General features: G+C 35.0%; 1 pseudogene; it reads left to right on the top strand.

Annotated features, from left to right (window-relative positions):
- Positions 1-213: 213 nt before the first annotated feature.
- LOC111758249 (ribosome production factor 2 homolog) overlaps positions 214-16,805 on the top strand; it is a 94,437-nt pseudogene continuing 77,845 nt past the window's right edge.

The following is a 16,805-nucleotide window of genomic DNA, read 5'->3' as shown; positions in this document are numbered from 1 at the left end:
CTACTAAACAAATAGAATTCTGGGGTAAAATTTAATTCCAGAGGAAAGAGAGTGAGCGAGTTAGCAAATGACACATCACTAGAAAGATTATTGATAATTCAAAGACCCAGTGTCTGCACTCACGAGGCAGTGTGATACTGACAATTATTAACTACAAAACTGTGGTCACAGCGTAAGGGTAAATAAGCTATCACCACGGAACTGTGCGGAGGGATGGCGTCCACTGGAACGCATTTTCCTGCAGCAGCCTACCTGATGACAGCTACAATCAAGAGTGGCTGCAGGCAGCTGCTTTGCTCCAGGCCACATTCAATTATGTCGGACTGCATTAGTCCCTGGCGAAGCTGTCACCTTCTAGCCTGTGAAGTGAGAGCGTGAAGAGGCTCCCGAAGTCTCTCCAGCCCGCTGCTTCAGGTTGCAGGGGGAGGAAGGGAAACAACGTGGAAAAAAAAAAGACCATTAGTGCTCTGACTGCTTGCAGCATTCATTTTGCTTTCAGAGTAGAAAAAAAAATAGCTTAGGTGAGCGGGATTCAAGAAGTTGTCTGGTGTTGGATAATTGCAGGGTTATTTTTTGCCCTCTAACAAGTAGTTTTGGGTGATTTTGTTTGTTTGTTTTTGTTTTCTTTCATTTTCCTCTACAAACAATGGAAGGAAAGTGTCCTGTTTTCAGGATTTGAGAGTCGCGGTGGATCATCTTTCTCAGGAGATAGTAATACATTACAATATATTTGTTAGCATGCAATATCGCCAAGAATTCTTTAGCCGCCAAGATATTTTGCAGAGTCTGATTTGCAGATGTGGAATATTTAGGTATTTTTTTCTAAGAATTCTGGAACTCTAAGGTAGGATAGACTTTGAGATTACCTTCCTGAGGGATAACTTGACAAGAGGAACAAGCTCTCATTATTGCAGGTAGTTATCTGGGAGCATAATGTAGTTTTGATCATCAGTCCTTCCAGAACACTTTGTAACCTTTACCACAAGACAGCCAACGCTGTGAGATGATAGAGCTAAGGACCTCTGAAGGTTAAGTCAGTATTTTCACTTCTGCAAAAAGCTTAAAAATGCTCAAATGGAATTAACTAGGGTTATAGTAGTTCTATATTTCTTAAAATATCTAATTAAGAATCAACGCCCAATGAAATGTGCAGGGACCTAGGAGTTGTTCACTGAAGGCACTTGGTAAACTCCAGACACCAAGGTATTGAAATGTGATATCTATTTTCAAGATAATACAGAGCTGCAGAAGCAAGTAACTTGTCAAATTTGAGATCACCACTAGAACTACAGGAAACTTCCCGTGCGTCTCATGGTATGACACTAGGCCTTCAGTCTGAGTTTTCATGTTGGTAAAACAAATGGAAAGAAGTCTCCAGATAAGATTGTGAAAACGACACATTATCTGCTTTATAACACTTCCAAGTATATTCAATCAGAAGTACAGAAATTGTGAGTGTTTCAGGATATTTTGCTAGTTTAATAATCTCTGTTCTGCTTGCCCAAAGTTTTTTTTAAGATTATTATTCTCACTTTATGTTGATAACTTTGAGTATTCTGTGCCATTGTCACTACAGCAGACAATTATACAATGATAGTTTACTGGTGCTCAGCATCACCAAGGTCACGTGCATGGACATCTTACCACTGATGAACATCTATTATTACCACTGGCTAATAGGTACTAACAATAAATCGAGCACAGGAGGTAGCTGCCTTAGCTTTTGCAAGGCTGCTGAAGTATGGCTTTTCAGTGGCATAAATAAAAAATACAAAGAAACACCCTGTAATTACTAATGGGCTAAGGAGCCATTATCTCTGTAGCGTGCTCTGTGGACTTGTGCTGACCACATCCCTGCTGCACACACCTCTGTCAGTTGCATGTCTGGCCAAATGAGACTGCTTTCTGCTCTTGTCTTATACACTTGGAAGGAATCATCAATAGATGACCTCAATGAAGGACAAGAAATTCCTTGTGACCCCCTCTACTTTTCAAGATTCACAAGAGAAACTTCATTCATAATTCGAAAATTTTTGATGAGTTTCAAAACCAAAATCCACTGAAATTTTTTTACAAACTCTTTTGGCAGACACTAATATATAGATGTTTTAGTGAACTCTTCACCTTGCATTTTTCTCATATTCACATATGTATGCCTCCCTTATTTGGATCCATGATCTTAGAGTTTTGTTAGGGGTACGGGAAAGTTATATGCAGAACCTCACTGATTGTTCAAATTGAAAAAGCAAAAAAAAAAAAAAAAAAACTAGTGCCCCATCTGTGTGTAGAAAGAACAAGTGGTGATACTTGAGCCATTATGAACTCATATTGCAGCTGACCTACCTTGAATCTCAGTCACTGGTCCATACTTCTCAACAAAAATAACCCTATCAATTAGGATGAACATTCTTCCATCTTTCTCCCAAAGTGGACTTTACTAGCTAATGTACTCTGGATCTAATGAGCTCAGGCTAAAACAGATCTTCACAGTTTATCATTTTAAGGACATTAATATCAAAAGTTGAGCATGGAATTGAGTGCAGGGATACACAACAGAGTAAATGTTCCATGAATTCAAAACCTCCTAGAAGTGTGTTGATTGGCAGTGCCAGATTGGAAATAGAATACTTTTTCTTTTTATGTCATGGAGCAATTTCCCATCTAGTAGAAAAGGTAATGCCTCTTTAGCTCATAAAAACAAAACCAGTGCCATTGTTAAAAGAATTAGACTTTACTGTGTCTCCAAGATAACAAGTTCCAACAGTACACTGTTCCAGGACAGGGAAAAACCCATGACTGAAATGAAACCATGCTTAGTCTCTGAAACATTTTTCTCTTGGAGTCAAAGAGTGAAAACGAACAACAGGAAAAACTATTTTCACTTAGTAAAGTAAATGCTTGTTACTTAAAGACCAAGACTTCTGCTTTATTTTATCTTGGTCAAACAAAGACCCTTCACCTGCAATTTGAATGGATCAGCCTCTGTATACATCAAAGTATCTTGAGCTGAGGTTTACGGGCATTCTGACATGGACCCGAAAGAAAAGAAGAGCCATGGGAAATCCAGATACATGAAGCACTGCATTAAGGCAAAGAGCCAGGCAGAGCAGAGCAGAAGGATCCTGTCATTTTCAGTGGAATAGCTGTGATTGGGACGCTAACCCTGGTGGCTGTGGAGAGAAGGGAGGCAAGGGGACACTTACAGGCAGCTAACAAAAACTCCTATGACATTCCTTGAAATTATCTTTCTTTCTCATTTGCTTTGTCTACTTTTTCTTGTGTATGCCTAGAACTGCCTAGATTTGACAGGAGAAATATCAAGAGACACTTCAGAAACAAGAATGAAATGGCTAAACAGGTAGATGAATAAAGCAAGTATGGTATGTGTATATAGTGGAATATTATTTATCCATAAAGAAGAGGAAATGCTGTAATTTCCAGTGAAATGATTAGAACTGGAGGGCACTATGTTAAATGAAATTAGACAGACACAGAAAGGGAAGTAGCATGTTTTCTCTCATATATGGAAAGTAGGAAATAAATTGACCTGAATGTAGAATAACTACTACTAGAAGTTGAAAAAGAAGGGACATGGGTAAAGGGAGGCTGGATTTTATCAATGTGTTACTATGTACTAATGTACTATCAATGTACTAAAATGTCATACTGTGCCACGTTAATATGTATATTTCATGCATATTAATAAAAATTAAATAAAATGAATGTAAAAGTTTCAAAACCAACTGTATTATGACAACAATTGCTAAAATAGCATGGATATGTAAATACACATATACACATGCATAATGTATATGAATTATTCTATATATCCACACTTATATAGACCTACCACATATTGTAAATATGTGTACATACATGTTTATACATACTTAATGCATATCATACATGTTAACAAAGAGCTTTAGTCAAGATAAAGATTCTTGTCACTATTTTATCTGGAGAATTTTCATAATATTTAAAAATGTTAAATGTATATTTTTGTAGAATATATTAAATGTCTACATAATATAAATTTTTAATATACTGTGCAAACTTCAGTAATTAACAATAACGTGATTTCAAATTTAAACTGTTCCTGTGAAAGTTGTTTTTCCACACACACACGCAGTAATATGTGCTATAAACTCATTGAATAGCCAAATGTGAAGAACAGTGGGTTTAGGATCATGAAAATTCTTATTCCCTGGTTTCTTCAGACATATGAAGAGAGGTATAGATTCAGTATTGATATGTATCTGGAGTGAAGTATTAAGCTGAGCAAAGTACACAGAGATCAAACTCCTCTTGTTTGCCCAGATGAGCTGCAGTCAAATGTTTTCATCATTGGATTTTGTGAAGAGGCCCTTGATTAATCATGTGAAGGCTTCTATGGCCTTGGAAGGTAGTTGAAGATATAAGCCAGCATGATCACAGCCTTGTGCACTTTCCAGGGAATTTCAAAGGGCAGCCTGGACAGAAACTCCTTGACTAAAAGAGAAATAGTTTCAGCAACAGCTTTTCCTTTGGACAAAAGCAAAGAGATACATAATGACGTTTGCAAAATAAAGCAGCTATCAAAGTTTCTCAGGATGTTCCAATTTGTTTTTCCTTTCCCTTAAGACAGTTCACGAAAATATTTACTGATGATGATTCATCTAAAGTTTTTCTTGGTTATAAGAACATTGAGAGATATTACATTGTGCTGTAACCCTTGAAAATATTTCCCTTAGTGTTTAGTAGGAAAAAAATGCTACTTTTTTGTTTATTGGTGATAAGCTCATGATTTTTTTTTCCTTTTTGCATGTGCTTTATTTACTTTAGACTCCAAATAAGAACTACAATTCACTTTACAAATGAAATCCACAAAGATCTCCATAGTGCTTTATCTCAAACATGGGGCTATATATACTTTTTATTTCAGAATTTTTCAAAATTTTAAATGTAATATACTATATGATGTACAATGCTAAGTAAAATCTGAAGTTGTATTATCATTGAACACATTGAGATTTTCATAGTGAAATGTATGACTATTCATAATAATCAGAATTAGTAAAGGCTTTAGATAGCGTCCTGTCAATTTAGGTACTAAATTAACTTTATAATTCTTAGAGTTCCCAGAGGTTTCTATATTTGTAAGTTTCTTACCATTCTAAATCATTATCTTGTAAGTATTATTTATAGGAATAAGTGCTTTATGACTTATTATATCATATCTCTAGTTGAGTGCTACATTCTCAATAAGTATTTTCTATATTCTAATCAAATTATTTGTAGATTCTACATATAATATGAAACTTCATATGCATTTTAAAATATTTTTGCAGAATAAAATGCAGAGCCCAAAGGATATGTGCATAAACACTAAAAATACTTTACATATTGTTTTAGAAATGTTACTTTCATTAATTCATGTGATTTTGCTTACAGTTTTTTTCCTTCAAAGAGCAATTTTTGTTCTTAACCAAGAAATTGCCAAGAATCAGGGCTTAAAGGTGTCTTTGGACACCTTTAGATTTTAGAAGATTCATTTCTGTGAAGATTATGTTTCACTGCAGGAAGAAATAATAAAATGGAGAGCTTTATTAATTAAATTTAAACCGTATAATCAGTACTCCCATTCATGGTACCACTTGTACTCTGATAATTAGGCAAGTCCCAAATAATGAATTCTGGACATTTGAATATACCCACATAAAATGGAGATAAAAAGAGAAGACAAAAAGAAAAGATAGAGAAATGTCAGAAGAAAGAGATGGAGAGGGGAAGATATAAGGAAGAAAGAAAAGGACGACAAACACAGCCACTTCGGGGTTTGACACCTTAAACAAAACTTCACAGATCAAAATGGACCCAAATGTTCCCATAAACTTATTGGTTTGTGAAACCCAAGAAAAACTCAGAAATCAGCGCCAAAGAATTAGAGTTAAAATTATTCCTAGGTACAAGAAATAAGTGGCACTTGAAGTAAATATTTATAAAGCAAATCCACAGAGATTTGAAGGCCATGAGCACAGAGTAAAGGGAAGCATAAACTAAGAAACAAGTAGGTCAAATGAGGCGCTCTCAGCCTCTGCTTGGAAATCCAAAGCCAAAATGCAGGTTTTTCTCATACAGGAAGAATTCCAGGGCCACGGACATGACTGAGCTGCTCTCTTCCTGTGAAAAGTCACCTGAAGCCTCAAGTGCCTGGGAGGAGCTCATACCAAGTGCACGGTTGCACGTACACGCATGCCTGTCAGTGGATCACAGCACATAAACAGTGCATTGGGATTAAAATAAATCAGGGAGATAAGCAGAGTTCAGGAACATAACAGCACACGCCATGCACGTATTGATAGACACGTTTAGCACACGTGCATAGGCAGTGTGCTATGTCAGTTTATAAAAATACCACCAGTATTCTTATTTCTAGCATGCTTCAGTTTCTCGCTTGTGCCTCGGGTTCCAAAATGACTGTAGGAAGGAAGAAATTAGGAAAGGAAGACACAAATAAAAAGTACGAAAGAAGAAGGAAAAATAGTCCTTTAGGAGACTTTCAAGTTCCGTTACAAAATTTACTCATAAAAACCTTGTCATTGCCGTGTTTTCTCTAATTTCAGTAATCATCAATATCCTTAAAAAGCAAAATAATAATCGCTAGAGTACTGTTTATTCTTGGTTGCTGAGTTAATCGCAGTGCATGAATGTGATGGGATGTGGGCTGAGGACATCTTTCATGGGATGTTTTCATTTTTTGCCTTTGGCAAAATTTCCACCAGTGGTGATAAATAATTCCATACCCCAAAGTGGATATTATGATTATTTTCAAGTGTGCGCCACAGCTGGTTCCCAGGCTGTCAGCTCTCCTGGCAGGACCAGATGCTGAGTGCATGCATACCTGTTGACAGTTCTATAGGTAGAAAGAGCTCATCCTTCCCACTTCTGCAATGGTGCTCTTTCATGCTAATGGTGTCCCCTGAAAAAGGCAGTCGGGGAAAGGGACAGACCAAGGCAAAGGGGCAAATAGGCAGAGTAGATTCTGCCTGCAGGGTTAAAATGTAAACCTTCTATTCAGATGTTTTATTCTGTAGCCAATTCACTTATTATACTAGAGGACTGAATCAAAATACAGGCCTTTCACTACGTTAATGGGCTAGCAAAATGTCACATACACAGTAGGTGCTAAAACTTGCATGGTAAATATCAACACGAATGAGAACTAAGGTTTGTTTTGTTCGGTGGGTAATATATGGGCCTCCACTTCTCTGTTTTCCTAGTTCCTAATCCCTTTTGACACACGTATTTGCCCCATCCCCTGGTGCCTACTGCTTTCACAATGCCCCCTGGCTGGCCTCAATGCAATATTCTACCTGTCCTTGGGTATTATTTTCAACTTCGTACCTTCTTCCCTCTATCACACTGTGTTCTTCCAGCCAATCGTTCAAGGTCCTGAGACAATGTCTAATTAATTAATTGGGTAAGTTGTTGCATTTAAATGTTTTACCTAGCATTGGGTTATCCCTTGCTGTCTCCTAAAGTCAGCTAAGGAAACGTGTATCCATAGAAATTCTCCACATAAGCTATCTGGAGACCAGCTGGACTGAACAGTCACTGAGAATGGCCTCTGAAATCGCAGTGCCACTGAAATTGCTGTCCCCAGATATATAAAACTGACTGTCTTTATTAGGCCCCCAAAACCACACATGCACACACCTTTTGAAATAATATATCTCCAAGTGACTTATTGGTTTAATATTGACAACAACGTAGTCCATAGTTTTAGTGATGCTTTATGACTAAGAAAAAGGACTGGACTTTGGCTAAAGAAAAATTAAATCTTATTCTCATTTTTTCTCACTGGCTAGTTGTGCAACACTTGTAACAGAAGGATCTTTCTAAAAATACCATGTTTAATGAATATGTAGACAGGGCAGTGAATGGCCCTGGGCTAGTCATTTTAATCACTGTGAATCTATAACAAAGAAGGCTAAACATCTCCCTTGTTTCTAGAAATACTGAAATTCTATAGTTAACCAAGCTCACCCAGGGGAGTCAGTAGGTACATTCTGTAATACAGATGAAGAAACCTGGTTGGCCACAGAGAATGAGAGATCAATGTAGTATCTTTACCTTTACTTTCTTTCCCTCCCATAGGATCAAAGGAGTAGAGATATTATGTGTTGCCACATTGCTGACACTGCCCAGGCACCAAACACCACAAGTGTTCATGTCTATTGCAAACCTGAGGTCACAGGACAGCGGAACATAGGTGAAAAACAATAGCTATGTACTCTTCAGTGACAATTTTCCAAGGTGTGATGGTTCACCCATATTTGTTTAATGGTTTGCATAAAGAGATGTTAGCTTTTTCCTGAGTTGATAAACACATATAAAAGTTGCTGAGACATGCGCATATAAGCACACAGAAATATACTGTCATGTGCCAAGTCACCTTTATCAGCAACTAAACCACATTCAGAAAGGGGTTTAACTACCTCTGAAGTACAGTACTTTCTACCTACTCACAAAATCTGTGTTAACTTTCCAAATCTAATAAAATGACTAATTCTACAATTTAAATTATAAAAAATTTTGGAAAGAGAAGAATGGAGACACAATTTCAGTTATAGCTCAGAACACAGTTCTCCATGTGACCTTGGGCAATCATTGAAACCTTGTAGAACTCAGGTTCCATTTGCTTGAGGCATCTGTGCTAAATAATTCCTAAGAACATATTCTGGATCAAATGTTTCAATGACTCTGATGTACAGCACCTGATGATTATTTTCTTCAGAACTGTTTTTAAGTGACAATGAAATTTAGACTGCAAGGGAACTTAGTCTTTAATTTTCAAAAGCATACTTTTGACATTTGTAGCAAGTAACTGGCAGCTTACCAAAAACATAGCTTAAGAAGTATCAATCCAGAATTTTTTCTTGTTTCAGAGTAGAAAGTATCTTCAAGCCTGAAGTAACCAGTTTGTTCAAGAAAAATACTGTTGGAAAAGCAAGGACACAACTGAATAGAATACTAACAGAGGCACAAAACATGAAAAATCTAGATATCATATTCTCAGAAATATCAGAAACAGGAAATGAATAGTTTGAATGAATGATAATCACCCCAAAGATATTTCTTTTTTTTATTTTGTTTTTGTTTTTGGTAAATCTATTAAACACACATTCTTTCAGGAATTATAATAAGGATTTAAGACAGATGATTTTATTTAATATGGTATTTTCAACTAAAGTTTTCATCAGTGTTGTAAAGTAGGAGATGGATTTGCGCTTTGCCGAGGCAGGCCTTTCCTTGCTAAGGCAAGTCTCATGGACCATCAGGGAAGGACATGCTCTTGAGCTAAGCATGCAGCTCCCCTCAGAGCACTGGTTCTCCGCCACATTAGAATTGGCAGCTGTTAACTAGCTTCATTCTGTCACATAAATAAATATGGCTTACTAAAGAGAACTAATTGTTATAAAATACAATATTAAAACAATACTTATGATGTTGGCACTTGAAAATGATTGCATGCAGATGACATATTTTTCTATTAGCTGTTTTTCTATGACTAAAACAATAAACCAGAGTTAAAACTGTATCTCTGCCTTGGGTAAATTCAACCTGACAACTAATTTTCATCATTCAGTTCCTTATTAATGATTAGAGTCATTTTAAAAAGTCACATGGAAGAAACAGCTCTTCGTTAGACCTCACCTTTCAGCAGTCATAAATCAAATGTATAAGAGATCTATCTATATTTAACCAAGAATTTTTGATCATTTGGCTAATATTTGACTAAAACTTACTAACGTTAAAATTGTAAAAACTAAACTTAGAGGAAGCATTTTAAAGACATACTGATTCTTCCCACATGGCATCTTTAATGTTTCTGTATACATACTTCAAAATATTTCTGTCTAGGTCTGAGTGGAGAAGGGTGAGTTATTTTCCCCTCTTTGGAAAAAAGAATGCAAGTTAAAAATCTCGCTTCTTGTTTTACTAGTGCCCCCTCTAGTGGGATTTTTATAGTAACGCAGACCAAAAAAGGTGCAGAGATTTAAAACACCAAGCACATATTTTGTTTGCTTTTTTATATTTCTTTTTTAGAAACATTCTAAACAAAGTCATGTGAAATAAACAAACATAGTAGTGCATAATAGATGTACAATAGTTTCACCAGCAATTGTAATTAAATGGGAGAGATAAAAATCTGTGCTGTATTCAGAAAGCAAAACATTTTCAGAAGCAATGTGGCAGACAGACATAAAAACATATTTTGCCAGAGTTTACTGTCACTCATTTTATGACTTGACTTTGTTTCCTGTATCATTCTATTGGCTATTAACCTGAAACTTTGCCACCGTACTTCTTTCTCTTACTTCAAAACCTATCGTCCCCTCTGAAGTTTGTCATCATTTTTTATGGCATTAACAGGTATATTACACCTTTTGCCTTTGAATTTATAAATCTGCTACTTGAAAACTGTACCAATGCTCAGAACTAGGACGAATAAATGAATTCTATCTACAATTACAGACCAGGCTTTTTCTTATACTCTAGCTGTATTTTTCTTCCATTCAAATTGTAAGTTTGTGCCAGTAGGAAAAAGAGAAGAAAACCACCCTGCCCTAAATGAATGGTCTCAGCACTGCCGTATAGGATTCTTCCTGGAGAAGTTTTGAGTTTGGTAGGGGCATCGTGTTCTACAGGGATCTCTGTCAACTTCTCTTTTTATGCATTAATGTGCTTCCCTGGTGATAGCCTAAGGGTGCTTTCGCTAAACAATTAATGTGAGGCATCTCTTGGGAACCTAATGGGTATTTAGCAAAAAGTTCAATTCCAGTGAGTTGTATAATGTGATATTTTGACAACACATATAGAGAAGTTGCAGAAGGTGAACTTTACTCGAAACAGCTAATAAAATACTTGGCTATATCTCTCACCTTTTGTTACTGTTTGGGGACAAAAGAGAACCAAGCTGTAATGCAGAGGACTGTGGATGGGTTTTCTTTTACTATTGTGGTATAATATTACACTACTGCTCACTTTTACTAATGCAATGTACAAGTCTCAATCTATTAGTGAAAATAAGATTTACTGTGACATTTTGATTCCAAAGCCGCAAGCAATGAAAGGGGTAGCACTGTACTGGATATTCGTATTATATTAATAAAAAATGATACCACCATATGATACTAATGGTTTGTGGAGAACACTGATTAGTATTTTTGCAGACCAAAGTTACAGTCTAATTCTAGAGAGGCCAGATATCAAAGTTGTGGATTTAATTATCACATCATCTTGATAAATATTATTTTAAAATTTTGCTTGAATCACTTGTTAGACAGAAAACCTAAAATAATAAGCTAGGTATTGAATACTTTCTCCTTTTAAGTCATCTTAGAGATCAATATAATTTATATCTAAATAGGTTAGATAAGAATAATACATATCCCTCAGAACATCACCTATATCTATAACAGCTATAAGGAAAATAAGCTAATGCCATAGTATATTTCTAAGCAAAAAAGTCGATTTTTCTCACTGCAAAGTGGGAATTGATGCCACTTAACTTTGAAGTGGATTTTAAGCATTCCTCTAATTTTTATCCTGCTTTCCTGAGGAACTCATAAAATATACACAATTTTAATTATATGTTCATGTTTATACACATAGACACATACATCATATGGAGACACAAAAATTTATCATTTTTAATAAATCTGGCTATTTGCAGAGTTAATAGAAAGCAATAACCCTTTTCAAATTTATATAATTTAAGTTCACATAATAGATTTTTTCAGCTTTGTTTACTTTTCCAATGAAGTTTATATTTTCACTTTTATATTCTGATCATATCTCTTCTTTCTTGCTAGAAAAAAATAACTGAATAAAAACTTGTGATTTAATGCAGGCACACAAATAAAAAAGAGACCCCCCAAGGAAGGACAAACTACTATTGTATTATCTTTGCTGTTATTCCTTCTGTATTCCCATAGCGATCTGTAAATATTTGTGGCATAGCTAAGAAAATGCATTCAAACACTACAGATATCCTCTCCATCGGGATCCAAATAATTTTAGTGGCTATCCTCATAAAAAACTATTATTTCTCAATGAGTTCAAATGTGGACATTAGTAATTGAAAATAAATTACCATAAAGAATTCTGATTTTTGCTGTCCTTAATATCCTTGATGCTGTCAAATGATTTTTTTAGGCACACTCCCCTTTCCTGCCTGCTATGTTTATTAAGTGAGTGTGGCTGTCTGAATTATTATTGAATTTATATAGCGAACTCATATGTTGCAAGAAGAAATGTAAGCAGCTGTATCAATCTATTAAGCCTAGCGGTTGCATTATGAGGTCAATAAAAAATTGCAGGCAAGATATCTGGAAAGTAATTACTTCTCTTTAATGAATATATAGCCTAGTAATTTCTGAGTGCTGTAGGCATGACAGTGCTATATGTTTTATAGTTTATGAATAAATAACTTATTACCTTACACAAAGAGTAGAAATATATCTTTTGAAAAAAGCTAATTTGATGTGAAGAGGCACATTTCTCTTAAACTACCTGCATATAATGGATTATCAAGTAATTTCAATATGCTGTAATTGAGAATTACTTCTCTCAGTATGGAATATCCAAATGCTTTATGTACATCTAGAAGAAAACTGTATTTTCACCTCTGCTCTCCTCTTCTACATTAAAAACATGATTTATAGCATATATTTTATGTAGAGAATAATGGTAATACAAAGTCAACCTTATGCTATGAATAATTTAGAATTATTTCTTTAGTTTAAATATATTTGCATGTAAATGACATGATATAATTATTCTCACATAGCAGTCTGGTTTGCAGAATTTTTTACATAGAAGCCCATTTCTCAAGCTGCAATCTCCACATTTATTATCTCTTGCCAATTTAAATACTCATATTTTATAGGCCTTGTCTGTCTCCCACCTAAGCAGTTTTAAAATTAGAATGTTATGACATAGTACTATTTATTAGGTGATTATGAAAGATCTGTTCATGAAATAACTAATTCATCATTTTATCAAACAGTCATAATAAACTCCACGTGTTATTTAAATAGAGAAACTAATTTAAAAGATCTAAAGGGGATTTTGCAAGTGTCTGGGGCACTCTAATACCTTCACAAGCCTTGAAATGTTGAGCAGGAATCACAGGATGATAGGATTTTTTTCTTTTTTCTTTTTCTTTCTTTCTTTTTTTTTTTTTTTTTTTTTTTTTTTTTGGTAACAGAAGCGTTGGTAACACAGTATTTTACTTTAGGAGCGCTAGTTTCTTTAAAGACCCCAAACATCAACTGAGAAATCACTGAGGCTTGAAAGTTAGAATTGTCTTTTAGAAAATTTTGACACTGCCAAGAATGACTTTATTATTTAAACAGAAATTTCAGACACAAATTTCAGCTTATCTCCTTAGCTTTACCTATGTCGTACATGAAACTGAAAAAATGCTCCATGCATGTTTGATAAAGCTATCAAGAAAACAATTATGTACTTTAGTAATTCTCAGAACTGAACATTTTCTTTGGCTAGAAAATAGGATAAAAAAAGCAAAAGAAAAGAAACACCAATTTTATAGACATTTGTATCTGTTGAAAATTGACCAGAAATACTAAAACGCCAGTACTCAGCACCCCAAAATCACAAGCTGCTACACTCTGAGGTATGTAAAAGAAGAGAAATTTCAACTAACAGGCAATTGTTCTCACAACTGACAAGAAAAGACTGTGAGGACTTGTGAAAAGACATAAACAACTGTCTCATTGATTGGTGCTTTCCCCTTTAATGTCAATTTATATATAACATAATCTTACCTAAAAATAATGAACCAGAGCTCTACAAATTGTCATGCTTACCATTTCACAGAACAAACTTTACTTACCTAAATGATAGTATTTTTGTAACAATACGATTACATGTGTACTTCGTCATTAAGCATCGAAGAAGAAAAGAGTCTGAGAGGTTATAGTGAAAACAGGAATAATTTAGGAGTTTAAAACTATTAGTTCCTTTCCTAGATCCATTGTTAACAAGCTTTGAAAGCTTGACTAAGTCTCAGCAGTGACAGGTCTAAGTGTTTTCAATTATAAAATAAAGTCTTTATTCTAGTTTCTAATCTAGCTTTGTTATTCCATCACTGTTTTCATAACCCTATAATCATGGCAGAATAAGACCTTCAGTCCACCTTCTTGCTATTTTTTAACCATTTTACCTAACTCTCACCTGGCTCATTGGGTTGCCTTCGGTGTATTTTGGGGGTTTAGTTTCCTAGTCATAGTGAAAGTGCATACTGAGCACATACTTTGTATACAAATAAACAAAGTATGGTCCCTGATCTGAAATAAGTCTTATTTAATATAATTTAATGTGTAAATCATGTACAAAGCATTGCCCCATATTATAAATAAGCATAAACATTATTTTATCATCTACACCAGCATTACTAAATTTTATTTTGTACCCAAGAAGTACAGGGAAAATAAGTTAAAAATCTTTGCAGAGTCTGGGTTGTGCATGTAGCTTAGTGGTAGAGAACTTACCTATGTATGTGAGGCCATAGGTTTGATTCTGAACACTGCAAAAACAGAAAAACAAATGAATGTAGACTGATTAAGGTTTTAGAGCCCACATACTCCTGACAATTCTGAAGCAAACAATCTAAATTAGAGAAACACTAATCCAGACACCTGTTTAAAATGTGATTAGAAGAGATTATGGACAGCCAAATGTCATCCTCTCAGTGTCACTTAAAGTTTAAGAAGATGCAATTGGCAGACACAATGACTCTATTCACTCGGTCTAGAAATTAAGACGATGTTAAAGCTGTCTCCAGATCACTCCAACAATGACCAACCAAGACCTATTTATGTTGTGTTTAGGATAGCTACAAGAAGACAAATGTCGCATAAAAGGCACACAATTTGAAGAAAACTAAGTAACTAAGTGGATCTGAAGTATAAAAAGTGTTAGGTCAACAATTTCAAAAAACTTACAGTTTGAACAGTTTGGGGATGAAGCAAGAAGTCATGTTTCAATAATATTTCAAGCTCCAAAATTTGGTGAATTTATCACTTTTTTAATTTAAAGAAAAAAACAAAACAGAAAGAGGATTAGAAATAATACAGAATTTCAATAGAAGTTAATGCTAAGAAATCATTATTGATTAAATTAGATTTTGTCATCTTAGAAATAGTTGTTCAAGTCCCAAAATTAAGGCATAGAAAGTGGACAATCAAATAATGAGAGTGCAAAACATTCTGTTCAATGATCAACAAAAACTCAGTAATATGGTTATCTATGTTACACACTTAAAGATACATACAATTAGATCCTTTAGAGCACTTTCCTTACCTTTATCTTCTATAATAGCTATTACACATTTCAGAATTTATCATTTTTGATAAAGAATAAGGTTTAGGAGAAATTTCCATTAACATTTAATTAATTAACAGATCATAATTTTGTAAAACAAGTCAAAAAAGTCTTTCCATTTCTGGTAATAAAAATTTTTTCTCCTGGCAAATCTTCAATCAAGCCAGATTTTAGTCATTTTAGAGATGTCAGTTGTATCAGTTCTCTATATTAACAGGATAAAGAAATATGACACACAACAGATACATCATTTTCTATAATGTCCCTTTTTCATAATCCTTGCTGATTAATATGTTTAAAAATAATGACTATTATTTTGAAATCCCTGCAGGTATTACTAAAATTATTATTACTATTACTGCCACTTTTTAATGACTATTTCTCCCTTTCAAATAACTTTGAAATACAATATTTTGTTACATCTATGCATAAAAGAAAGTGTACTAATCACTTTTCTGTGGCTGGGGCAAAACACCCAACATCCTCAAGAAGGATTTATTTGTTTTGGCTTGTGGGTTTAAAGAGTTCAGTACATGTGTGATTGGTGTCAAGGCAGAAGTGAGGTAGGAAAGAATTTACTGAACTCATAGTAGCCTGGAAATGAGGAGAGAGGTGGGGAGCAGGGAAAGAAAGGCAGAGAGAGAGAAAGGAAAAGGGAGAGAGAGGGACAGGGAGATGGAGAGGGAGAAGAAAAGAGGGAGGGAGAGTGAGAGAGGGAGGGAGAGGGAGAGAAAAAGAGAGGAGAGAGAGGGGGCGAAAGGAGCAGGAGGAGGAGAAAGGAGAAGAAAAAGAGGAAGAAGAGGAGGAGAAGGAAATGGAAGAAGACAAAGAAGAGGAGGAGGAGAAAGGAGAAAGAGGAGGAGAAAATGATAAAGAAGCATAGATCCAAGTCAACAACATTCTTTTGATCATGTTCCCAGTGACTCACCTTTTCCAACTAGGCCACACTTGATAACATTCAAATATGAACTCATGAATGGATCAATATGGCCATGGGAATAACATCTCCCTGATCTAATTACCTTCCAAAAGCCTCATCTCTGAAAATATAACATTCGGGGTGAGCATTTTAGATCTAAGCCAAAATATTTCACCCTAGTCTACAAAAGGCTCATGTTCATCTCATTATGTAAAATGTTTTTAGTCTACCTCTAAGAATAACCAAACTCCCAATATTTCCAGCACTGCTGAAAAGACCAAGTCCAAAGTCTCCTCTAAGACTAAAGGCAAACTCTTAGCTGTGAGTTCCCATTAAAATAAAAAAATTTAAAAAAAAAAACATCAAATACTTCCAACATACAAAGGCATAGAGGAAAACTCTCCATTCCAAAATCAAAGGAATAGAAACAAATCAAGATTGAAAGCCATACCGAGAACACACTAAGTTCTGTATCTCCATGTCTAGCACATGG

The sequence above is a fragment of the Cavia porcellus genome, unplaced genomic scaffold (assembly GCF_034190915.1).
Source record: "Cavia porcellus strain 051 isolate PalLab524CR breed Dunkin Hartley unplaced genomic scaffold, mCavPor4.1 scaffold_22, whole genome shotgun sequence".
Classification (NCBI taxonomy): Eukaryota; Metazoa; Chordata; class Mammalia; order Rodentia; family Caviidae; genus Cavia; species Cavia porcellus.
This window is presented reverse-complemented; position numbering and strand designations above follow the sequence as displayed.